Source organism: Lissotriton helveticus, chromosome 3_1 (genome assembly GCF_964261635.1).
Source record: "Lissotriton helveticus chromosome 3_1, aLisHel1.1, whole genome shotgun sequence".
NCBI lineage: Eukaryota > Metazoa > Chordata > Amphibia > Caudata > Salamandridae > Lissotriton > Lissotriton helveticus.
Genome location: NC_136061.1, coordinates 1,542,119,680 through 1,542,146,404, shown reverse-complemented (window position 1 = coordinate 1,542,146,404; position 26,725 = coordinate 1,542,119,680). Strand labels below are relative to the sequence as shown.

The 26,725-nt window shown below is 44.9% G+C and overlaps 1 protein-coding gene across 1 annotated transcript in view; it reads right to left on the bottom strand.

Moving 5' to 3' along the window:
* Nucleotides 1-244: 244 nt before the first annotated feature.
* Nucleotides 245-26,725, bottom strand: part of MPZL2 (myelin protein zero like 2) — a 78,804-nt gene continuing 52,323 nt past the window's right edge. Inside the window, exon 6 of the mRNA XM_078682256.1 lies at nucleotides 245-3,008. The gene's annotated coding sequence lies outside the window, so the exon portion shown is untranslated. The remainder of the gene's footprint in view (nucleotides 3,009-26,725) is intronic.

The following is a 26,725-nucleotide window of genomic DNA, read 5'->3' as shown; positions in this document are numbered from 1 at the left end:
TTGTTAAATTTACAATAAATGTGTCAACTACTTTTGCCTTTGGGACAATCCTTTCTTTTATATATTAGTTCTTTTCCTGGTCCTACTGGGTTATTGGAGTGACTTATTACTGTTGAAATGCACCAATACAAAGCAACTTCAGGGCCAGAGAGAACCTTTAAAACACAGGAAATAATCTCCCTCCAGGCTGGCAAAACTTATTTTCACTTTATAAGCAAACAAAACTCACATTTCTTTAAAAGGATTTAGCATCAAATACATTTAATTGTAATATAAAACTTGAAACCTTGTAAAAATCATAACAGGTTCATTGTAATTTGTTAACATTTTTTCTAGTCGTATCCTTGCCCACACATAAAAATGCCAGTCTCTTTTGTAGGAAGTCGCTATATTTAAGTACTGATACATGTTTATGTGCTGTTAACTACACATTTAGAACACTTCTAAAAGTGCAAGATGGCAGTAAGGAAAAAAAGAGTAGACACTGATTATTTCAGTTTGTCGTCTTGTCTGTGTTCACTTTGGGTGCTTTCAACAGGACTGATATGCCTTTTGCAAGATTCAGAAATAACTCTTGTGTTAAAGTCACAAGTTCCAATGTGAAAATCATCTTCCGCATTATGTTCTGGCTACTATGGGTCATATAGGTTGTTGGTAGCTTTTCACCGTCAGGCAACATGTAGTCTGAGTTAAAGTCCTTTGAAGATTAGGCTCATAATGCTATTTATTATTGTGTAGGAAAATCGAGCAGGCTGGTTTTATTGGACATGATGAGCTCAAAATGAGGAGTTTCCTTACCAAGTAAAGATTCGTGTCATGCAGACCACATATCTTTGGGAGTGTTCGAGTTTCAAGATGTTGAGATAGATTTGCCTACTGGAAGAGTTCTAGCAAACACATTGTCCAAGACTTTTCACATCTTGTTCTGATGCCATTCCTCACATTTTCCTTTAAACACATTGAATGAAACTTTTAGACAATCAGCTGTTCACCAAAAACACAAATCCGACAGTATGAGCCCGAATGAGAATCATGGTTTCATTATGAAAAGGCACCTGGGAATCTTTGTCTCAGTCTGGTAAGTGCTGATGCAAATCTTTAAAAATATCATCGTGAAAAGTCATATCCAAGAATCTGTAATTGCAACCATATGAAAATAAGTCAAATTGTTTCATTCTGATGAAAGTATCTGGGACTGTTTTAAGGTTCTAGTATGACAAGATCATATTGAAGAATCTTTATCTGTCACATTCTAATGAGTTCATCTGAGAATTGTTTCGGTCTAATAAGACCATTTTAAAGAAACCATTTCAGTTTGCTGAGATTTCATGATAAAATCTATAAACATCTCAGTTTGATATGATCTGAGAATCTTCGCCCGTATGTCTGATGAAGTTATCTGAGAATCTTTTTTGTCAAAGTTTAATTACATGGCATTCTATAATTTTCAACTGCTCCACTTTGTTTTCTTTAGCTGAGACACTTCAGTTATTCCAGTCTCATGGAATCTTCTCTGAAATCTCAAATTGTCTCAATCCTATCGATTTTCTCTGAAATTCTTTACTATAAGCAGGTGAGTTCAATACTGAGAATTTTTCATTTTCCGAGTTTGATAAGGTAACATCCGAGATTCTGTGTTGCAGTATAATATATTCAGATGTGTGCTTCTTTGTTTTAATATGATATAGTTCCATCTGAGAATCTTGAATTGTCTCACCTGAGTAGGTCATTTAAATGTTTACAAACGCCGCACGTTGACAAGGCCTTCTGAGAATATGCAGTTATCTCACACTGATGTAATTTCCAATCCAATTCCTAGATACCTAGCGTGTCAACATAAAATCTCGTCGCACTACCATCTCAATGTCACACTGCGTCATTGCTCTGCTGTAGTCAGGCGAAAAAGCACAATGGGCACATTCCCCTGGAGAAAATACAACTGATCACCAGAGTGTGAGACAGCTGTCAGCACAGGCAAACAATAGGAAATTCAGAAAAAAGAATAACGATAAAAAAATATATTTGAGAAGAGAAAACACATAACATTTAAAAAAAAAACATTTTTCAAAGATCCTCCAATACACACATTTTCATCTACAAGCATCCCAGAAATATCTTGTTCTCTGTAAGGTAAACATCTCTACGCTAATGCAAATCTTTCTTCTAAAGTGCAACATTATACTTGTATTATAAAAATAGAAGTCTTGGGAAAGACTGTATGATTAAACGCATCAGACTTTTGTGAGTTTACTGGTGAATCAAAATGACAAATAACAGGTTAAACCATCCATTTGCTCTTGAAGTATCTGCTTCGCAGTTGTTGTTGGATTACATTAAAATCTGTACACACTGGATAATCCTTTTGAATTATAATATGCCTGATTGTTTGAATTTCTTCCATTATTCCTCCATCTTTATTTCCACAGATTTGCACTTTCTCGCCACAAGCCTTAACAGCAAAGTCTTGATTTTTCACTGAGAACTCAACCTAACCTTGCATTTTTCAAAGCGATAAATTGACTCGGAAATTTAAAAAACATTTCTCATTACATCTGAGATATACTGATATAGCGCATTTTCATCTCAAAGAGAATTAGAACATATTCTTATCTACATTAAAGCATAACATTTTATCCACATTTTCTTGTTTTGGCAGTAACGTAATCAACACCTTAAAATATGGTTGAATCTTTAAAAATACTAGGTAACAGGTATACCAGAGGGCCGGGAAAACTCGTCATTCATGATTTAAGAGCAATGTCATGGAATCCTCTTCAGTTTCCAGGATGTCGAAGATGACTAGAATGATCATCTCGGTACCATGCACAACTGGGCGAGATTTCCAAAGCTGGGGGGGCATCAGTGCCCATGTAACAATCTAAAATCCAAGATGCCTGGCTGGCTGAGAGTGGTAAGGATGGCATACCATTATTCGTAATGACCAACCTTGATCCCTCTTTCCATTATTTGACTACAGTCTCGAGGACAGTTCTCATCGAAGACCATATCTGTAAAGTCAACAAGAAAAGGGTTAGTCATTGCAGCTAATGATGGAAGCAGGTGAGGAAATAGCAAATGAACAACCCAGCAAGACATTACTCAGGCAGCAACTGCTGGAGTGCTGACCTAATCTTTAATTATAGGCCAGATCCAAAGTGTGCAATATGAATAGATAAGTCCCAAGAACCACAGAATAAAAGCCTAGTCAATTCATGACTGTACACATAGAAAACAAGGCTGTAAGTCAGCAAGCTGCTTGAACTGGAGACGTTGGATTTATTTTCACTTTTCTTAAACACTATAAAAATAAATGTGAGAAAATGTTAACTGTACAGAAACAATATGCTCTGAATAACACTAACAATTAAAAATTAATGGAGCCTTTCGACCAAAGATCGTGGCTGACAAAGAGTGAAACCATGGAGCTCCAATACATGGTAGTACACATGGGCAGTTACTTTTTAAGGGCGTGGGGGCTCTGCCCCTCCCATATTTTCAGCGTTCTGTTTTGTTCAATCAACAAAATGATCTGTGACGTGGCGCACCCTTGCTGAGGTTTAAGCCCTGTGCTGTATGTTACTCAGCAAGGGTGCACCTCCTAAATCAGATTGAGTGGGTGCCGGCATGGTTCGGGGGGGGGTGGGGGTCGGAGGAGGAAGGGGAATGTGAAAAATAAAACAAACAAACCAATTACCTTGTTGCCTCGTTCCACGTCTCTGCTCAGTCTCTTTTCCATGGGACTCCTGCCAAACAGCAAGCCCTAGCGCCCCGACCAATAACAACGCTGCAATGCAGTGTTATGATTGGTAAGCACCCAGGCTCCCCTGATCAATCACATTGCTGCAATGCAGAATTGTGATTGGGCCGAGTGCCGTGGTTCGGCACTCAGCCAGGGAATGGGAGCCTGGGCATGTTCTCCATGCAGGCTGCAATGCAGTCTGCGTGGAGAACATGCAAAGTGCGCATGAATGCTTGAGCGGCCCTCTCGGGCCGGCCAAGTATTCATGCTCACTTGGAGTGGGCAAACCACTCCTCCCCTGCCCTGAGAGCCCAGCCCACAAAGCAGCTGGAAAGAATAAAATGATAATATTTTAATTTTTCTTTCTTCACACTGCTTAAAAGCAGTTGGGCGGCACTCCTCCGCCTTAGTGGAGAAGCCACCACTGGTGGGATCTGCTTATCCCACGCCAGCCGTTGGCAAAGAGGGAAGGAGAGAAGGCAGGGGGGCAAATAACAGTGCAATCAACAGGCGTCATTAAGGACACCTGGTCACACGTTTTAAAAGATTAGTTTGGTATGCTGGTGTTTGTCATGCTGTCACGCTGGCCTGGATTTACTGGTCTAGAGCCCGTAACCCGTTCACTGGGTGAGTAATTTAACTGGTTCTCATGTAAAGCACTCCAGTACCTTTGGGTCGATTTCACACTATATTAAAAAAACAACACTAGAGTACTCCTCTGAAAATGCCCTGATAACTAACTATTCGGAGTGGCTGGAAGCTGGTTAGGCCTTGCAACGAGACCTCAGTGCAGTAAATTGTGTTCTGAACGAGCTGGTATTACCAATCTCAGCCTTACAAGCTACAAAGCACAGTGTTTGCTGTCCATGACCTGCTGCCTGCCACAGAAAGAGCTCATTTGTTATGCTATGTTATGCCATTCAGGAAATCAAGATCAAAGCATAACCCATAAGAAGTCATGAATCAAGGCGATTTATATAGGGAAGACCAGATATTCACAGTTTGCTGTGCAGTTTAGTTTCTAGCATTGTAAAGCAGCGGAAAAATGTGTTTTTCTGCTGCAGTTGATCCCTGGAGTCCAGCAGTTGGATCATCTCTGAGGTAAGAGGAGATTTACAGTGAGAGAGACAAAGGCACAGAAGAAGGTAAGTAGCAGGGGAAGTAGACTGGGGGAGTGATAGAGGCATAAGGCAGTTGCCTTGAGAAGTAAATGCATACATAGCACAAAGAGGAAGAAGAGGAGGCAAGTTAAAAAGGGATCCGAAGGAAGTTGCAGACAGCTGAGGGGCAGAGAGTTTAAGATCTCTCAAGTGACAATTGCAAGTAATTCACCTAGTTTTACTTTGCCTTCTGGTATATGTTGCATTCCTTTTTCATTTGAAAACCAAAAACTACAAGTAATGGAATGAAAAGAAAATAGGAATAGATTATCTGCTTACACCTCACATGTGGTCATTTGAAACCACTGAAGTGAGAGATCCAATGGAAATGGAGGCAGAAGATTAGAGACAAGGGTAAGTAAGTGACTGGAAGAGAAGGGGAAGTAAAGAGAGAAGGCTAGAGACAAAGTGGGATAAGGGAATACAGAGGATGTACTGGAGGTTAGAAAAAAGAGAGGCAGGGAATCTAAAGTTGTGTCAAATCTGGTGCAAGAAGCTTAAAACACTACAGTTTTTGTCCTTGGGTTTTGGCATTTGAAGTTTTGCATTCAAAACATAAATTCACTGCTGACGTGGGATAACTTGAATTTTTGAGGAAAGAGGATTTGAATAAGACTGGTAAAGGCAGAGGGACTGGGTGCAAGAGGGAACATACTGGACAAGGAAAATGGATGAAAAGGAATGGAATTAACTAGTAGGTAGAGGTAGAGAGCTAGATAGAGAGCTAGATAGAGAGAGATAGATAGAGCGACAGATAGAGCGATAGAGCAATAGATAGATAGAGCGATAGAGATAGAGAGATAGATAGTAGGGTGCACACAAACTGTGTTAAGAGACTAATCCTGATCAATACCTAAATAGAAATGTGGTGTGGAGAGGGAATACCACCACTTGAAGACCGATAGGTTTCAGTGTAATGAAAATATGGTTTTGGGTATGTCCGTGCAGTAAGCTTCAGTGGCAGCCTACCACAAACTGATTCCGGAAGGTAAAAGATAACGGGTAACATGGTTGGATGCAAATACCACTCCTCTAGGACACCTCAAGGGTGATTACCATTTGGCCTTGTTGCAATGCTCATATGGTTTAGTGCAGGTTTTGTAGGAGGGGGACTCTTGCTCTTTAATTGCTAAGAGAAGGTAGGTGGAGAAGGAATATTCCAAAATGATGTCCCTCAATGTGAAGAGCCTAAACTCGCCCAATAAACAGCACATATTGTGAACCCACAAGAGAGTAGAAAATCTCTAGATTTTTTACAAGAGATGCATTTGGGTAAGAAAAACATATTCCAAATGAGTCATAAGTCTTATCCCTACATTTCCTGCAAAATCCTGCATACACACAACTTTCAGGCAACTATCGCTAAGGTTAAAAAAAAAAAAAAAGGGTCTGGAAAGGAGGTTCATCTTGGTCCACTCAGAGCAGGAGCCAGGAGGATAATGCGTAACCTCTGCGACCCAAACACGGTGCTATATTCTTTTTTCAATGTCCTTACTGACTGCTTGCCAGACTTCTCCGGGAGGTCGTGGTGGGATACAACCTCAAGTCAAGGTGGGATAATCACAACTCTCAGAACAATCCCCTCTAACAGTGGGTAAGAAGGCGAAGACCCTCCTAAGGAACTGGAGCTTATGAACACTTGGCTTTTTCCGCACCCAGAGAGGAGAAATGCTTCTTTCTACTATCATGTCTGCTGATTCTACACATATCTAGATTATCCGTTCATGGGTCAGCAATATTTGGGGACTCTGCCCACATGATATCAGACATTTCCATCTCAGACGATGCATACGTCACAAGATAACAGATTGGTAGAATTAGAGAAGTGACAGACTCCATCACTAAAGAGATTGAGACCAGACCTCTCCAGGGACTCTTCACATGGGAGAGAAGCAGCAGAAAGCATAAGATTTCTTTGTTAATATCACGGGTGATACAGCCTGACACACAATTGGGATGCACTAAAAGCATCAGTTAGGGTAGCATTTATGGTCCCGACAGGTGCAGGAAAAAAAAAGATAAGAGAGATTGGTAGACCATTTAACAAAATAACTTATATCTCTCCAGCCACCCAAAATAAAGGAATTTTCGTAAAATAGACAGATTACAAAACACAGAGGCCAACTCACCAGACTGAGTGTGTGTGGGGGGAGAGGGGGGGAGGTTCTAAGACATTCAACAAACCTTTCACGAGAAGGGAAACCCGGCTGACATGCTTTTGCACCTTCGTTCTGTTTCCAAAGCAGTTCAAAATATTCGTAGGCCTTTTTTTTTTTAAATATACACCTTGAGATTGATTAAGCAGGCAAACAGCAGCTTTTCTGCTCCATCAAGACTTACAAAGATTGGCGATGGAGACCACCACGCCCAGTAAATGGTAACAGGGCTTGTATTTTGCCTGTTTTCTGGCTCAACTGGGTCTTACATTGTGGGCAACTTACAAAGGCCTATTAAAAGGTTTGCCTTTTTAAAAACACTTTGGCAGCAACCCAGATCTACCCCCTTCTATTTTGGACACCTAGAAGACGGATCTATGATGTTACAACGCGTTATTTTACAACGCAGACCGTTACATCGCAATTTTTACAACGCAGGAACCATTACAATGCAAACCTTTACAACGCATGTCATTACATAGCAGATGCTATTACAACGCATGGCATTACATCGTAAGTATATGTAAGTATACCTTTTTTTTAAAAAATGTAATTAAGTTAATATAATTAAATTAATTTAATTAAAATACATTTTAAAATAGTAATTATTTTTATTTAATAAATTTAAATTTATTTATTTAAATTAATTGTAATAAAAATTTTAATTAATTTTATTTAATTAATATAATTAAATTAATTTAATTTAAATATTTTTTTTAATGTAATTAAATTAAATTATTTAAAATAATGTATTTAATTTAATTATTTTAATTAAGAAATGTAATTAATATAATATAATTAATTTAATTTAACCTAAAAACACCCCTGTACCCCAAAACCCAAACCCTGCCCTGAAACCTAAAAACACCCCTGTACCCCAAAACCCAAACCCTACCTTGAAACCTAAAAACACCCCTGTACCCCAAAACCCAAACCCTACCTTGAAACCTAAAAACACCCCTGTACCCCAAAACCCAAACCCTACCCTGAAACCTAAAAACACCCCTGTACCTCAAAACCCAAACCCTACCCTGAAACCTAAAAACACCCCTGTACCCCAAAACCCAAACCCTACCCTGAAACCTAAAAACACCCCTGTACCCCAAAACCCAAACCCTATCCTGAAACCTAAAAACACCCCTGTACCCCAAAACCCAAACCCTACCCTGAAACCTAAAAACACCCCTGTACCCCAAAACCCAAACCCTACCCTGAAACATAAAAACACCCCTGTACCCCAAAACCCAAACCCTACCCTGAAACCTAAAAACACCCCTGTACCCCAAAACCCAAAACCTGCCCTAAAACATAAAAATACCCAAACACCCCAAAACATATACCTCAGTACACCAAAACATATACTCCTATACTCATACTTATTAAAAAAATTACTTAAATTAATAAATTTAATTTATAATATTTAAAAACATAATTAAATATTTTTATTTATAATTAATAATAATTAAATCAATTATATAATATTAAATAAAATAAAAAAAAATTATATACTTACCAATACTTACGATGTAATGGTATGCGTTGTAATAGCATCTGCGTTGTAATGCCATGCGTTGTAATGGCATCCGATGTAATGGATCCTGCGTTGTAATAGCTGCGTTGTAACAGCATTACGACGTAAAAGTTGCGTTGTAAGTGATACACACCCTAGAAGACACTACTGGGACAGAGAGTGTAAGGGTCCAACCGAGAACCAGCAACCTACACCAGATAAATGAGGCCTGAAAACGAAGGTGCAGAGGTACTGAAATAAGGATCTATGCTATCGTAATGTTCATGGTGAATATGCCCCTTAAAATGTTCCTTTTAAGCAAGGAATCTCTGAATCAACTTGGAGCCCAGATGGAGCCCAGATGGTGACCAGTGACACATACCCTTTGGATTAATGGCTGAAGGGTATGCCTGGCTGTGATCCAGTTCCCTCAGGGAAAGGAATAAGGGACCCAATTGGCCTGGTGTGGAGTACTTCAAACGCCCAGACCATCACAGGGTCATCCACTTTTTGAAAGGTGCTTCTGCGCTATCCAGATGACTCTTCGTATTTATGGTTGCTCACCAAACCATTAATTGCACACCAAAACATCACCTGCCATAACCAAGCTGTATAGGTTTTGTAACCACCCAAAACTTTCCATTATTTGCAGCTATGTGAAGATTTTTTTGAAAGGCTCCTCGTCTCACATATATAGATGAATGAATGAAAAAATACACCGTACGGGGGGGGGGGGGGGGGAGTAGTTTGGCTACCCACATTGTACCACTGATCCACTGAAGGCAATCACATCGTAGAAATACACCCCTTAAAGCCACTGATGCATATTGGGAATTGCTGTCTCAGTAACCCGTAGATGGTTACTGGGGTGTTGGTAAACTCGCCTCATAATTTTGTCGAGGCCGTTTGCACTGAAAATACAACTATTTTTATATTAAAACATTTTTACTCCATATTGCTGTGAAATCTCAGAGGTCTGTGATTTTATGCCAGCGATGCTTATGGTAAAAGGACAGCGTAGGGGCAGACGCGATCAACTGTCTGCGTGCATACACACAAATAGGCACGTAATAACAGTACGTGGGTGGCTTTTGCAACGAATGTTTCAGTTTTCCTTCATTTAGGTTGCCAGATTTATTAAAAAAAAAAGGAAATCTATACATATTTTACTAACAGCGCTCATGGCCGCAGCCAGGCACATCGAAAGCAAGAGGTAAATTATTAGTTCTTTGTTTAACTCAGGCCGCCCTCGGGGACCCAAAGCCCCCATTGTGTCCCTGCAAGAAACGCCTGTAATCTGTAGGTCTGTAGGTCTATTCTCAGACTATCCTTTCATCTTGCTTTTCTAACACAACCACAATGCAATTTTAAAGTAATTAACCTTAAGTCTATTTATTTTACAAGATGCATTCAAGGGGCATCGACACAAAGCGGAGTCAAGAAGCGCCGGGGTCTGGACAGGTCGAGGAACAAGAGTTGATACCCGAGGAGACTCCGACACAGGAAACGCATTCAGAATAGCAGGACGACTTTATAAAGCGTGTCGTTTGTTTTCTGGTGAAGTACCAACAAGCCCTGATATTAGCATGAAACTATATAATGCAGAGTAATTTTATCATTCGATCAAGGTGTAACGTCACGTGGCAGGCATTGCTGCAGCCGCTCTCCAGCGCGCGCCACTGGCCTCTCTCGCGCCCTTCCTTCTGCCGCCAGACTGTTCCATCCCGAGGGAGCGCGGGTGAAGCGCTCAGGAACTGATGAGCCGGCTAGGTGCAATTCAGGGTGCCACTTCTCCGTCCCCACAACCAGGGCCGGTTCTAGGATTTTGGGGGCCCTATTTGCATACGGCCTTACACATTCAGGACTGTTTGCATCTCAGTAGATTGCCCTGGTCCCGAATTTTTTTTTGTACAGACCCCTCCTGGGTTGCAGCCCCTCCCACTCATCCACCTCCAAGCAACACTTAGCAGCTCATCATGGGTGTAGAGTCGGCGCTCTAGCTGGCGTCAGCCGCGTGATGACGCGGCACGCCCGCGGCCATGACAGGATGCGCGCGCATCCTAACGAAAAGAGCGCGAGCGTCGGAGCCGGTAAGACTTGCGGCTCGGCGCTCTCTGGTGCCTCTTAAAGTAATTAAAGGCTCAATTACAACACGGCTCCTGTCATCATTTCGGGGGTTACAGGCGACACCACAATGGCGACGAGAGTGGGATGATGGAAAATAAGGGACAAGAGGGAAAAAAAAAAAAAAAAAAAATGAACCACAGACATACTGACCACCGAGCCCCAGGGACAGGAGCACTTCCCAAACAACACGACGTGCTCGCCCAATACCACTTCTAAGGAACAAGGACACCAGAGAGCGTGGCAGAGCCCACCCACGTGCTAAGGAGCCACATAGCCGCCACAGAAGGTGAGAGGGCCGAAACAAGGGGACAAGACAGAGTAGGACCCCACCGACCCCACACCCTAAGGAGGGAGAGCTGGCGACCTCAGGGAAAGGCGAAGGGGAAGACAACAAGAGCCCCCAGAGACACCCAAAGAAACAGGAGGAGGACGACTCGCCAGGCAGCCCCAAGAATCACAGCGGGACTAGCCCCCCAGTAAAGCGCGAGAGGATGTGCGCCCAAACGTCTTCAGCCATGGCACCAGTGCCTTTCCTACCCAAACCAGGGGAACCCCTCATGCGGTGGGAAGATTGGAGAGAATACATAGACAACTTCATAGAAGTACTGGAGGATGAAAATGAGGAGAAATTCACAAGCCAGAGGAAGAGACGCATTCTACTACTTAACCTAGGTCCGGAGGGACTCAGAGTTTTCAAGAACTTAGTACCCAAACAATGGGTAAGCACGGACGACGACGTCTAAGCTCATGCCATAGGGGCCTCACTACCCCCCCCCCCTCCTCTCAGTGAGATTGTTCTTCAAGTAGGCAGGTATCTTCCCTTTTTTCAATATACTAATGGTGAATATTATTCGCTATTACTGTAACAAGCATTGGCAAAGCCAATAGGTCTCACCTTTGAAACACTTGTTTCAGACATGGAGCATCAGTGGTAAAAAAAAAAGCCAAGAACCAGAGCCAGCATGATGAATAATACACGCATCACCACCCATGTGTACATAACCACACATATGCAAGCACATATGAATCATGACACTGCAGCAGCCATTTTTTAAGTTTAACATTCCAAGATGGTGGGATATCCATCTTGGGGCAATAAATCATTAAATACAAAATGTGGTATATTTTATCAAGAAAAGAGTAGCCGGAGGAGCTACGACAGCAAACGAGATGGCCGCTTAGTGTCCCGGCTCCACTGACCTCAGTCTTTCGCTCGCAGATCCTGTCGTCTATCCTGATTTTCCGCCACATGTCCGTGTCTATGAACTGATCTGCAGTCCGATGAAGCGATCCCGAGACTTTTCCGGCATGGTGGAGTGGAGTAATGTCGAGGTTTGACTTGAGGCCTAAGCCAGTCTGGAAGCCGGGGTCTTGAGTGCTGGTCCTGCCGGGGTCCCAGTTGAACAACAGCGGACTGCTGAGGGCGGCAGGGTCCGGTCCGTGTAACTTTCAACATTTTTTGACCTGCTTTGCTGCCGATCTGCTGTCTGGTCTCGTATCGAAGGTGAGGAGACGTGTGACGCCCGGGGCGGTGTTGCGGGGGTCCCTGACCCGGAGGCCTGGTGTTCGCCTCGCCGGCGCCTTTGGGTTGGGGGCTTGGCGCGCACGGCCGCCTGTTGACGATCTGTTCCTCACGGCTCATCCCTGCTTCACCTAATCTTCCCCCTGGGTAAGCGTGCTCTCCAAGGGGATCACTATGCCTGATGTCGTGCGAGAACCGGCGGAGCGGGCTGATGGTGGCCCGTCACTGCGGTCTGTGCTGGCAGCCCTCGAGGCACTTCGGGTGACTGTGGAGGCCCGGGTCTGTAAAATGATGTCAGCAGCAGACGGAATTAGACAATCGGGACCGGACCCTGATACATCGCCCAGGACTCGACGGCCAGCTCTACTCCCGATAGACACCCCGGCGGTACATTCAGACCCTGTGCATGGAGCTGTGCCTGCCCCTACAGAAGTGGACCTGATCGAACGTGCTGTGATCTGTTAATCGACTGTATTGTTGGAATTCTCGGATTCACTACCAGTGGAACATTTACCTGCTGTTCCCATTCTGGTACTTTTTGGTCGAGACTGTGAACTGCGTTGGATTGTGTCGCACCCCCTTCCCGGCTGGTTCATCAAGTTGGCAAGGGAAACAGTGTCGGGCCTTGGAGTCGGGGAGGGGTATCGTCGGAACCGGCCAGGTACTTTGGGGTCTGCCATCTCTTCTCCATCCAGCAGATTATATTTCGGCAACCCCTGTGTATATTTTGACAATTTGTGGATGGAGTTCTACTCACCAAAGGGAGTCAACATGTTTGATCGACTGGGTCTGGGCTGAGACTGTTGTTTTGGGTTTACTATTGTGGTCCAATTAGTAACGGGATTTGCTTTATTAGGTTAACGGACACCGGGCGGGGTATATAGTTTCCTCCAGAGTAATCTTCTATTGTGTTTTGCTCGATTGCGTCTGCTTTGTGGGGGAATTTTTGTTAGGGCGGAGGGGCGAGAGACCGGGAACGTGTATGACAATGCCCTCCTCCATCTCTACTAGTTACTCTTTATATGTCTTCGTTCTCTCTATTTTTCGGGTCTCAGTTCTTTGGGGCGACAGGCACGCTGCTAGGGGGGGTAGGCCGTAGTCTTCTGCAGGGGTGCAGGGTGGGGGGTTGGGGGTGGGGATTTTTTGTTTTGCCATTCTTTGTATCTATGGCCTTTTTTCTTTCGTTTCCTTTCTTTTGCCCTTTCTTTGTTTCTTCATTTTTCGGGTCAGCATAGCGGGTCCACTTTTGTGCCTATTATCGATCTTTCCTCTTCTGTGCCTATACTCCAACAGTATTATCGGTATCAATGGGCGGGCGCCTAACTGGTGCGAACTGTGATTGTATGCTTGTTTATCCTGGATCATGTGTTTTAGCGCCATTGTTCTAACTGCGATCGTTCTCACTGTGGATGTTCTACTATTTTGCCCGCCCTTTGTGTGACTCTGAGTTATTGTATGGCACCTGATCCTTTCATTTTTTCTATTATAAAATGGAACCTTTTGAATCCTGTAATTTCGTTGGTACGCTCAATACCAAGTTTTAACCGAATCTATGGTACCCCCGATTCACGGGCTGCCGAGTCGTATCGTAACTGACTTGCTGTGATGGAAACGGATTAGCGGCCGGCCCTGGGGGTTGTAGGCCCATACCTGTAATCGTTTGAAGTAACAATAAAGGTTTTCCACAAAAAAAAAAAAAGAAAGAAAGAAAAGAGTAGCCCGTGATAAACTGCAGCTGTTGGCTCTCCAAAAAGGAAAAAAAAATCTGTTACAAAAAACGGGTGCAGGACAAACAGAGGAGGGGGTTTGGAGGTTGAGCAAGTCAAGGCCACCAACCACCAGGAGTAACGGGGAGCAGTGAGGGACCAGGAGCATCTGAAGAATTGGGGGGAGAAGTAAGGAGGGGGGAGAAGTAAGAAAAAAAGCCAAGTGTGACGAGAAGGACAGCCAAGGTGGGGAGGCAACATCGACCGCGCAGGTGCAGTAATGAGAAAAGCAAGCAGCCTCCAGGAGAGAAAGCAGATACACACGCACTCTCATGAAGTGCTGAAAACAAAAGAAGAAATTAGTTCTCGGAGGCCAGGCCAGGAAGGATACAAATCATCCAATCAAAAGAATGGTATAGAAACTATGCTCGAGGATGGGCAAATACAAGAAGGAGAAGAAAAGCAAAGCCATCAAAAAAGAAGCAAATGAAATGAAGAAAGCCAACCAATTATAAGCAAGGGCTGAACCGAAGCCAACTTTAAGTATTGTTATTGTACACAAGAGTAATTTCAAAAGTAGCTCAAAACTGTTTGAAGGCAAAACCTAAGCACAGGATTTTTTTTCTAGACCGAGAACTATGCTTGATCTCTGTAAAAAACGTGTCACTGAGCCAGAGGAAATATTTATTTGAAATTCAACACCAAGAGTGAGGATGCAGAGGTATAAAAACAAATAGATCCAGGTTTTTGAGCATAACATATGAATATAACACCGTTTTTTCAAATAGCTCTTCACACTTATTTGTAAGTGCTGTAAACAACCTTCGTTACTGTTATTTCACGGCACGCAATTCACTAACCTCGGAAGGGTGAGTTGGCTTTGCCAGTGTTCACGACCAGAAAGTCACAAAATGTCTACAGTGAGCATTAACTGAATTGACCATGTTGTCAGCATGAAGTAGTAGTATTTGGTTAGGTATGGCTGTGATGCTTCAATATTACTACATGTAGAAAAATTCAGAATTATTTTTCCCTGAGTGTTCACCTAAAAGTTTGCACTGTGTGAGATCAGAAAACAGATGAGGTGCAAAATGTAGCACTGCTCTTCAATAAGTGCCATCCCATGGCACCAGATACACACAGTCTGCACCTGAGACCCAAGGGAGGCTGATAAGAGGTTACTGGAGGAAAGACCGTGTTACAGAGTTAGTGTCAGAAAAATGTAACAAGCTCATAGTGAAAGGGAGAGTGTAGGACGAGGAAATTGTAAAATATACAGCTAAAGTGACTTAGATATATGTTAAAATGACTGAGCGATTGTAATACAAAAATCAGAGATACACAGTAAGCAAAAGGGTGAATATATAAAATTAGAAGAATATGGTTGAAGACCGAGTGAAAGAGAAAATCGCCCAGGTTAGAAGAGATACAGGAAATGAAGGAGAATAATGCATCTATTAAAAAACATGCATCAAATGACCAGTAAAATAAGGAGTGAAAGGAAAATGGTAAAATGTGGCACTATCAAACCCCATTCGTTCAAAAGAAAACGATGAGCAAAATCAATGCAATATGTTTTTTGCTGGGATTATCCATATGTGTAGTGTTTGGTATATCGTGGAACCCACTAACATCAGTTTGAAATGGACACCTTCTGAACTCTGGCCGGTGCAGATTAAAGGTGAAAGAAAGACCAGTCTCTGACCCAGCCTGCGCTTTTATTCATTTATTTTTTAAAAGGCAAAATCACTAACTTTTCAGCTGTATTCTTTTACAAGAAAAACACTTCATGGCAAGGCCGGACTGGCTGTAGCGGGCATTTGCCCGGGAGACTAGAAGGGTGGGGACAGTTTTTAGAGCAGTGGGGGACTTTTTTTTTTTACTTGGGACCAGTTTTGCAGCGATGCGGCAATATCGGCCCCCAGTCACATAAGCAGCAGTACTGGCCGGTTTTGTTAAGCAGTAGTGCTTCATGCTTGAAACACCCCCTCTGCCCCGCGGTGGGTGGGGGCCAGTCTGACAAAATTGCAAGGGCTGCTTTTGGTTCCCAGTCCGGCCCTGCTTCCCAGTGAAAAAGGAGCAAGAAATGAGCATCCCTGGCCGCGACTATCCGCCATTTACAATTGGTCAAAAAAGTAAATACAACAGCTCATTTACCAGCCTTTGTATTGCATGTAGAAGTAACAAACTGAAGCACAATCTAGGACTCTTTTAGTCGGTTGAAAAGCATATGCTTCAAAGAACCTTTGCGCTGACAGTTGATAAATCTAAAAGGAGAAATGCCACTCTTTTTAAAAGTAGAGGAACAGCTTAAATTCGAGAATACTTGCATTTTTTCAAAACTTGCCCTCAGCGCCCACTCCAGGCCATTGTCTCCCTAAGTGGGAAGGGAAAACCCAGATATAGGTCCCGTGCTCGCTATGCCACCGGATTCAATCTAGCCTGGCTGATGAAGGATGACACCCCAAAACCGCTCCAAGGATGCTTGTTTCCCGTGGGGAGAGGGTCAAGACTGATTTGAATACGGCTGGGTCCAAACTGGAATGGCGTGGTGGGCAAAGAAAACAAAAGATTTAACCCAGATCTGTGACTGAGGGTGAATGTTTGGTGTGTTCAGCATTCAGTCCATCACATGTTCTTTTTGTAATTGTTACCCTAAGAGGGAAGGGTATCCCAGACGTGGGTCCCATGCTCGCTAGGCCACCAGATTCAAGCTAGCCTGGCTGATGAGGGGTGATATCCCGAAACCGGTCCCAGGATGCTTGTTTCTGGTCCAGAATGGACCTGGCTTGGCAGTTTGGGTGGACTGTTCCCATGGGGAGCAGAATCAAGACTGATTTCCATATGGCTGTGTCCAAACTGGAATGGGGTGGCGAGCAAAAAAAAACTATGGATTTATCCCGGATCTGTGACTGTGAGAAAACTGTTGATTTGTTCAGCATTCTGTCCATCATCTGTTCTTTTAGCAACAGGCCTTATGTAAAGGCATAGGATCGTAGTCTCGATTTTCTTCCAAAACATATTTAACAGGTGAAAGACCATTGGCGCTGTTTGGAGTGTCTCGAACCATAGAGTTTGACAAACAATTTCAGATATGGGTGATTAAGTAGCCATGGCAATTTGTAATGCATCCGTTACCATAGATATGTGTCTCAACTATACTGTTTGATTAGGGTTACAAAGGCATTATCTTCCAGTATTCAAAACTTAGACACGTTGTAAAATCACTGAATTAACTCCCATTAAATGGGTATCCATTTACCAGTTTCATCACTGAAAATGTGACAAATGTGGAAAAGACTTTAAGAGCAGGTATAACCACGTTGACCATAGTATTGGGGACAGCGGTAACTCCTTGAAAACAAGAACAGTCATTTATTACAAGCAGATGCAGTCCATGGCAACAGACCCAAAGAATACAATTGCTCCTTCATCCCAGATGTGTTTTGGAAGTTCCAACATCTGCGGTTTTCCGGAGTATTATCTTTCCCCAGAGCTGACAAACATGGCACTCTCCCACCATCTTTTAAATCGGAGTAAAGGGCAAAGGAATCTGACATTTTGACAAAGTAACTCGTGGATTCTGGACCAAATAAGCCTGACCCACCACTTGATTTTGCAGAGCACAAGGAATGACAAACTCCCCTAACTAGGAGCCCTGTACATGTCACAATGGTCTTTTATGTGGCTGTCCCTGTGCATCTTGCTACCGTGTTCCGAAGTCTTTCCACCTTAGGGGAGCATGAGATTAGATACTGCATTTCGAGTGGGGTCCTGTCTCGTCCCACACACACGCAGGCAAGTTTACTATGTTTGCTTAATGATGTATTAATGATACTCTTCAGCAAGCGTTGGCTTTAATTCACAGAAAGTAATGGGAAACCTGGAGACAGAGTCAGTACACTGGCCTGGGAATGACCAAACCCGTGCTATTTTCAATTTGTAGCGCTGTAAGTGGAGACCTCATACAGGGAAACATTATGCCCTTGAATTGCCAAAGATAATGAGCAAAGCCGATAATCTGTAATAACAGTAGCTGGCTTTCCAATAACGAATAAATAGAGTAATTATTATCTGCACACCTGAAGTATACACTTTTATTTAATCATCTAAACAATGTTTCTCAATGATGCCACCTCGTTACCCCAACCAGCTCCTGTCAGGTACAGTAGAGTGCACCTTGTATTCATGTGACAGTTCATGTTCTTATGTTATTTTGAGTTCCAATAATGAAGACATGGAAGTGTTCACAGGCCCACATAACTCACAGGTTTCGCTTTTCTGCCTGAACATAGGCCTGCTCGGTGCTGCTTAGATACTACTTCTAATAGAAAAATGCAGAGTCAATTGAACAGAGCTAATGAGTAAGTTGTGTACGAAAAGAATCCTAGGCATGTGAAGGTCCTTTTGAACATACATGTTAGATCTAGCATAATGGAGTTCTGATGCTGTAGGCGTATTGCTTTAAATGTATGGTACTTAGTGTAGGATGGTAATGCGGCACCTGAAAACAGCATAAAGATTCAATGTAGTTCACTTGTTGTCCAACTGCGATTCTGGCGTTTTGCTTCCCAACTTGCGCGAACTACACAGTATCAACTTCTTCTGGGTTAGTATTCCAGTTATTTCTACGGTGGCAGGAATGGGATCACATTAGGATATAACTTGGGATGCTGACAGTTAACAGTGTTACTACAGTGTGAACAAAATAGCCTTGGTTACCAGATGTACCGAAGTAGTTGTACCTTCACCTTGACCCGATTGCCACCCATCACGACCAAGGTCAGGTTTACACCAATAGGCCGTCCACTAGGTGGAAAACTGTTGAGCCCAGTTTGGGAGCTGGCTGTGACTCTGGTTTGATCTCTATTGAATGTGCAGATATGGTGGAGACTGAGCCAGTCTGAAAAGTATTGTCATTCACTGCATCTGGCATCAACCCAATGCCAGGAAGTACAACACTTTCACGGCAATGATGCAGTCAGGCAGTAAAGAAAATTGGTCTACATAATTTTTACACAAAGCATAAAAAAAAGTACACGGTGATACTACATGCACACGCAGCTTTTATGGTGAGGATATATTGCTTTCTAAACTCAAATTATCACTTTTGAAACACAACCTTGGAGTGGAAAGGCAGGAACATCCACTTAAAGAAAATAAAGAGAATCAGAATGGCCTGCATGGCCATGTAGGCCATGTGTGCTCTAGAAGAACATTTTAAAGCTAAAGTAACTTTAGTGGTGGAACGTCACAGGTTTTTCTCCAGAGATACATACTTCTAAATTATTTCTGCAGATTGGGTATCAGTCCTATACACTCTTCTTGCCTCCACCTGTACATTCATGGACGTGCATGAGGAGATCAGCAGGGAAGCAAACAGACCCCACTACGCAGCAGGAACAGGGAATTGTCCCTACAGGAGTTGGGTAAACGGCATCATCATCTATGCCGTCCCTCCTTGTTGTAGTACACAGATATGCTTATTAGGTTGCGGGGTGTACCCGGGAGGGAATTATTTGGCATACTGGATGTGAATTGTCGCACGTAGTCACATAGCGTCGCCGGAGGTTGAGGTGGACGAGCGATATGAGAGTTTTTATTGGTTCTTTTTGATGTCCTGCCATGATTGCGGGCCGACCAACACTCATAAGAGGGCGGCCCCTTAGTGCCACAAGATGGCACACAGGGCAGCCCAGTGTTCCACGACCCTAAGGGGTCCTGGACGTCACTTTCGGCCGTGGTGGGAGGCGGGGAGAGGTATATATTCCTCCCCCGCCCACCTGGCGACCTCTTTGTCCCCTCACCCTGACGCCGTTGTGTGCCCCGTGCGCCGTCTCTGAGGTGTCGCCTTTGGTGTGTTGTGTTGCATAGCGCCGTTTAGCCAGGGAGCAGTGTCGGTGATTTCTAGCGGTGAGTGCGGGGCCCACTGGGGCATTTCAGCGTCCTACGTTGGCTGATTGATATTGTACAGGGAGCATTGGGCACTGCGTGACAAAGGTTTAAAAACCCCTATATGTCCGGCGGCGCCATTTATCCAATTCATACGGCCCCGGGCGTTTTGGGGTGCGCCTGGTCTAGCGATATGTGGAGCAACAATATGAGCAGCCGCAGGGCAAGGTTTACAAATTTGGATTAGCTGTACAGTTTAATATCACTTTCACAGTGACACTGTACTCAGCTTTAAGAAAGGGCTCGCTCAGAGCGTGGCTCTGTGGGTGTCTTAGTTGATTTGTACTACGAGCTTTTGGTGGGCAGCGCCATTTTGGGCCTACTGGTCCTGCTCCGGGCGTCTTGGGGCACGCCTGGTCTCGCTTTGCATGGGGTGACAGTGAGAGCAGAGCAGCCCAGGAGCTGTTGCTCCAGGACAAGGGTGGTGCATTTGAGGCTCCTGCTCATCGCACCGCTTGGCTTTCGGAGGGCAGCTTCGTGCCTCGGCAGCGGGATTCTTTGGGATTTGCCTTCACCTATGTCGGTGGAATCGGGGAGGTGCGCCTCGCAACATTAAATAAATTGTGCATTTCGCAATGACACGGGAGTTGTGTGCCTTTGCGCATTTCGGTCGCACCAGTCGAGTCTATCCCGGGGGAAGACAGTCGGTTTTGGAGGCCCTTGTGTCTCCCTTCGTGCTCAAGTAAGGGAGCTACACTTTATGCCTTTTATCCGGGGGAAACAGACAAGACAAAGGGTGTGGGGTCAATGCATGACCTGCTGCCATACATTCTATCCCACCCGCAGCCGAGAATATGGCTGCAGGGAGCACAGGCATGCAGTTGGCCAGGTGGAATCCCTCATGTCGTTAGTTTGGCCCGGTTCTAGGAGCCAACTTTGATTTAGAGAGCGTTCATTGTCTGGCAAGGTGTTCACAGCAGAGGATTGCTCTGCATTTGTTGGGCGGACGGGGTGTTTTTTCCATTTGCGCATCGGATTGATGGTGTACTGGCAGGCACATTTTTAACAGTCAAATTCAACAACTAGGGTTGACACTCAGTGGAGGGCCCTTGGCTAGGTCCACTGGTAAGCTTTTACCTAGACAGTATTTTATTTGGTGGTTATTCAGGCTAAAGTAGGTTTTCCTTTTGCAGTGTTCACATGCCAGGAAGTAGAGTGAGTAAGTAATAGTTCCCCTAGTTGCACAACATGTATATGCAGTTGTTTAGGCTGCTTGTTAAAAGCTTCATAGGGTCCAACGAAGGCCAGGCAAAGGGGGACGACTTGTACAAGTGACAAACAAGAGGAGATTCTCTACACAGTGTTAAAAGGGAGGTTGCCTATACGAACCTAAAACTGGCCTTATATGCAAGATGGAGAAGCTTGCGGCCAGGCAGTGGGCTGTCCAACTAATGTGATATGTTAGGTCCTTAGGTCCAACGAGTGCCCTATCAGGATAACTGGTCAAGAGACAGACATTAATAGTTACTTGGAACGGTGTACTAGAAGGGTGATTGCCTAAGAAGGCCCCAAATAGCCTTATACGCATATTGGAGACAATTAGTGCCATGCCTAAGAGGTAAGCCTTGTGTTGTAGGGACGGGATGCCAAGGGAGGTAGCTTGGTCGGCCTACACAGGCAGGTGATTTCCGCAGTAGCTTAGCTAAGCTTGCGGCCAGGCAGGGACCTGCACAACCAAGGTGATCTCATTGAAGGCAAGCATGCACCAAGTGATGGATGCTCAAGTGCATTCAAAACAGACAATAACACCTGGCAAATGCCAGGGAGCTAGGCAGTGGTGGTAGCTGCCAGTTAAATTGTGGGTTGGGGTGCGAGAACAGGAGGAGAACGTGGGGTCAACATATTTTGGCTACAATGTTTGTAGAAGGTTGTTTTGGCGGTCCGACTGCCCATAAACGGGTCAAGTGTTTGCGTTCATGTGGCTCCCCCTTTTCTACGACAAGGACACATGGAAACCCGTTTCTATGTCACTTATCCCATGGCAGGATAGTCCCCAGGTTGGAAATGGCCGTTGTTGCGCCTCGCCAGGACAGGGATAGCCGCTCACACTAGCTGGAGCCTTTTTTAAGGAGATAAAGGTTAGTAACATAGAAGGAGTGTGCTGGGCCCTAACCCCCCTCACAAAGTCAGCGGGGGATTTCAGGCTGGGAGGTGTCTTTGCGGGACGGGCTAGGGAATTTAGAGCTGAAGTGTGTGAAACAGCTTTGGCAGGGACATAGATGGGTCCCAGCGAATCCACCAAAAAGGACTATAGCAAAACATGTGACACACCAACTGGTAGTTCGACACCTTTACTGGTATAGGTATCAAGGGTCACAGGTGGATAACAGGGTCCGGGCATTTGTAGGTTGGCACTTTACGAAATAGTGCAGTGTCTAATGATGGACATCTTACACTTATTCCCTCGAACCTGTTGTGACACCATTGCTATGGGCACCAGGGATAATTTGTAAATACCTATGAAGTTGTCTGGTCAATGTGGCAAAGTATGAACAGGGGATGAAGACCACAATGACCACACAGGGCAAATTCGCAACCAGTGGGCGATAGGTATTCCTCAGTGGTCAGAAATCACCCCTGGCTCCGATGGCAGGGAGCTTGGCAGGGGAGGCTATGGAGCCTGCGCGCAGGAAGTTCTGCGCTATGCGTAAATTCGCTGGGCAGAGGAGACCTGGCTGCATTAGACATGGGTGCTACACGCCAAATTCACAGGGTGTTTGGTGACCAAAAGGGTACATCTGCCCAGTATAAGTATGGACCGGTTCTTGCTGGATAGGGGAGAGGCCCTAGAAATAGCAGGATGTAGGTAGGAATGCCGGCCTTGCTGGGGGGCCCTGGCGGCGACGGTCGCCACACCCAGGGCTGTGGCGGAGTTACAGGGCGATCCAGAGGCGGAAAGGTACTCCGGGGGACCCTCTTCAGGAGCACAAAGGGTGCTGGGGCCTAATATCCCCAGGAAGTCTGTGCGGTGGACCCTGGGGTGCGACGGCGCCCCGTCTATCCTACGGGCGGTTGGAAACCAGAACAACCGGGGGTCGCTTGAATGCTCCGTCCCTCGTAGGGGGGATGTGAGCAAGAGGGTGGACCGATGGTTCACCAGAAATGGGAGTGGCTATCCCCTCCCACAACCGCTAAGCACCGATTGGCTAAGGCCACGATGCAATTTGGCCCATCAGGTGGTAGGCCGCCAGGGGCGGCTTGCTTTGGATCGTCTTTAAGATAACCCACCTTGTTGGCATTTGTTATGCTAATAAACCTGCAGCAATTTTATCCCAACAAAAAGTTGTCTTGTCTGCTTATTTATGTTACATGCATGTTGCTGCGGGAAGGCAGGTGAGTGGGCCGATATTGGCACTATGCGGGCCGACCGATACGTCCCCGCATGGGACACTCATAAGAGTGCCACAAGATGGCACACAGGGCAGCCCAGTATTCCACGAACCTAAGGGGTCCTGGATGTCACTTTCGGCCATGGTGGGAGGCGGGGAGAGGTATATATTCCTCCCCCGCCCACCTGGCAGCCTCTTTGTCTCCTCACCCTGACGCGGTTTCCCTCCCTACAGCTTACCCGGCGTCTCAGGGTGGGGGGGATATATGTTCTAATCCAGTGGTTCCCAAACTTTTAACTCCTGAGGACCCCCACTGAGTCACCACTGGAAGCCGGGGACCCCCAAGCAATTAGTATGATTTAAATTTCAAACATTAAAACAGTAATTCAGAAAAAATAAGCACGCGTGCACACAAAACAAATACTCTAATTACTAAGGATTTTAGGGGCATATTCAGAAGCCCCTATCTCCATGGGAACATCACTTTTTGCAACGTTCCTGTGGTGATAGAAGCTTTGCCTTATTTACAAGGCAGCGTTAAGCCACTTAACGTGGCTTAACGCTGCCTTGTACATAAGGTCCCCTGTCACACAATGCCTACCGTGATAGGGGTGGGCAGTGGGTGTTCCGGTGGGCGTTCCACCGCAAAATCCATTGATTTTGACGCTGCCCCCTATTTACAAGGGCAGCATAAATAGGAGGTAGTGCCAAAATTAAGCCAGGGAAAACCAGGTCTTCACTTGGCAAAATGAGGAGAAATCCTTTATTTCTCTTCGTTTTTGCTTTTTCAATGTGTGCTGCTTTGTGCAGCACACATGGAAAAAGCAAAACGCCTTGGATTGTTTATGTTCAGGAAGGTGACACTTCCTGCACATACACAATCTTTTAAAAAAATGCCATTTTGTAATTTCCATGTGTGCTGCATGAAGCAGCACACATAGAAGTGACAAAACGGAATTTCAAGATTGAAGCGGGACCTTCCTGCACATAAACAATCTTCCACTGCATACACACACCCTTGCACTATGGTGCAAGGGTTCCCCGTTGGCACTACACTGCTAAGTGTAGTGCCAGAAAAGGGGGAAACGCAGGGCTGCACCATATTCTTGTAAATATGGTGCAGCCCGCTGTTTCCGAAGTGGCGGAGCGTGTCGTTAAGCCAAGGAGGCTAAAGACACGCTCTGCCACTTCTGTTGTAAATATCCCCCTTAGTATTTTATATTTACAGAATTTGCAAAAAAACAAAACATTTTAATGGGAAAGTTGGTGCTGCATCTCCGTGACTAACTTTTAAATGGTTGGGTTTATTTCGCAGTACAAGGCTCCTGCTAGGACCAGACTGGAAACCCAAAGCCGCCCTGACAAATATTTTCAGACCAGTCGCCATCCGGTGCACACCAAGTGCAGTGAGTCAGCCTGACCACTACAAAGGGGGCTTTGGGAGGCTCTCCCTCCAAGAATTTTAGGAAACATTGGCGCAGTCTAAAACACATATCATTATATATTAAATTGTATTGGCTTTAAACGAAAAGTAAATGAAGACCTTACTATACACCAGGATACGACAATCTTTGTTGGGGTTCTTCAATGAGTCCCTTATTATCATCCTTCAGCAGTGCCTCTCATCTTTCCACAGTCTCTCTGTCACATGTATTTAATTTGTTTTATAGTATGTCTCATACCATTGTAGGATGTCTGAGCACTTTACATCACATACATATATAGACAATGAATCATACGTGTAAATCAGTGTATAGAAATTGTTACATAAGGCAAAGAGTACTACAATGTATAGGATTCACATGTCATTCATACTAGTGGGCATTTTTAAAGAGTGCTTGATCCGGAGAAGTGCAAACTTGGGATTCAGAACATCAGCTAGTGGTTAGCATTGACTTTAAAAATGAAAATGTATTTCTGCCCATATAACCTTTTTAGCGGCCTCAGGATAATGAAATACTGGGAAAAAACATAAGTTACTAACTTGTACCATGCAGTTTGCAAGCAGCTCTTTGATGACAGTTTATAGGTCACTGTGCTAGATTATGATTGTCACTCATGAACTGCAGTGTAACAAAAAAAATCTGTGACAAAAGCAGCCACCCACTGACCAATGCACATAAAACTCTGTTTTTTTAAAATGCATGGTACACGTTCTTTGCACCCTCAGTTCTGTGCTATGTTAGATAACTCAAAGCTGCAACTGGACAAAACTCTCATCTCTCCAGAAGTGCATTAATCACTGGCGTTATTTTGACACTTTTATTGTTCCTCTAAAACTGCTAATTAGACAAGGAACTTTGCAGTGCTTTTAAAACTGCCTCTTGCGGACCCCCTGGGAATGTGTCACGGACCCCTGGGGGTCCGCGGACCACAGTTTGGGAAACACTGTTCTAATCCTTTTTATTTGTGTTGCAGGCTGAGTTACAGGGCGATCCAGAGGCAGAAAGGTACTCCGGGGTACCCTCTTCAGGAGCACAAAGGGTGCCGAGACCTAAAATCCCCAGGAAGTCTGTGCGGTGGACCCTGGGGTGCGATGGCGCCCCGTCTATCCTATGGGCGGTTGGAAACCTGAACAACCGGGGGTCGCTTGAATGCTCCGCCCCTCGTAGGAGGGGGGCGTGAGCAAGAGGGTGGACCGATGGTTCACCGGAAGTGTGAGTGGCTATCCCCTCCCACAACCGCTAAGCACTGATTGGCTAAGGCCACGATGCAAGTTGGCCCATCAGGTGGTAGGCCGCCAGGGGCGGCTTGCCTTTGGATCGTCTGTAAGATAACCCACCTTGTTGGCATTTGTTATGCTAATAAACCTGCAGCAATTTTATCCCAACAAAAAGTTGTCTTGTCTGCTTATTTATGTTACATGCATGTTGCTGCGGGAAGGCTGGTGAGTGGGCCGATATTGGCACTATGCTTGTAGCGTACTGCCCATTTACCTAGACTGTAACTTCCCTATTTCTTCGTAACTCGATTACTGTCCATGTATCATGGAATTGTTCAGTGATATGTGAAAATGCTAAATAAAGTGGAAAGAAAAAGAAAAAAAAAAGTACGATGAGCGATGTGTCCAAGTAAGATGCGGGCCATTCCCCAACTGGACCTCTCACTCTCAGGCCGCCCACACCCTGCCTCAGAGCTGCGTTGCGGCCGGGGCCACGAACAGCCTCTCAGCAGCGTTTCCAAGGCCAGGTTCTCTTTCGATGTTGCAGGAGTGGGGACACTTCCAAATCCACTACCTGCACTTCTACTCGGCCGCTCCAGTTCTCGCAGGTACTTCTGGAGCTGTTCCGTTATTAGCCGAGGCATTCAAGGCCTGGGAGGGCCGCACCGCTTGTCCTCCTTTTCACTTGGGCACGCTGGAGATCACACCCAGTCAGACCTATCTGCCCTGCGGCCACTCGTGCTTTAGTTTTTCCACCTGGCGCTACCGTCAGCCCAGCGGCAATGTCCCCGGGGGCCCAGTCCTCAGTGGGCGGAGCGTCCTATGCAGAGATTCAAGCAGTTACAGGCTGTGACACAGGCCT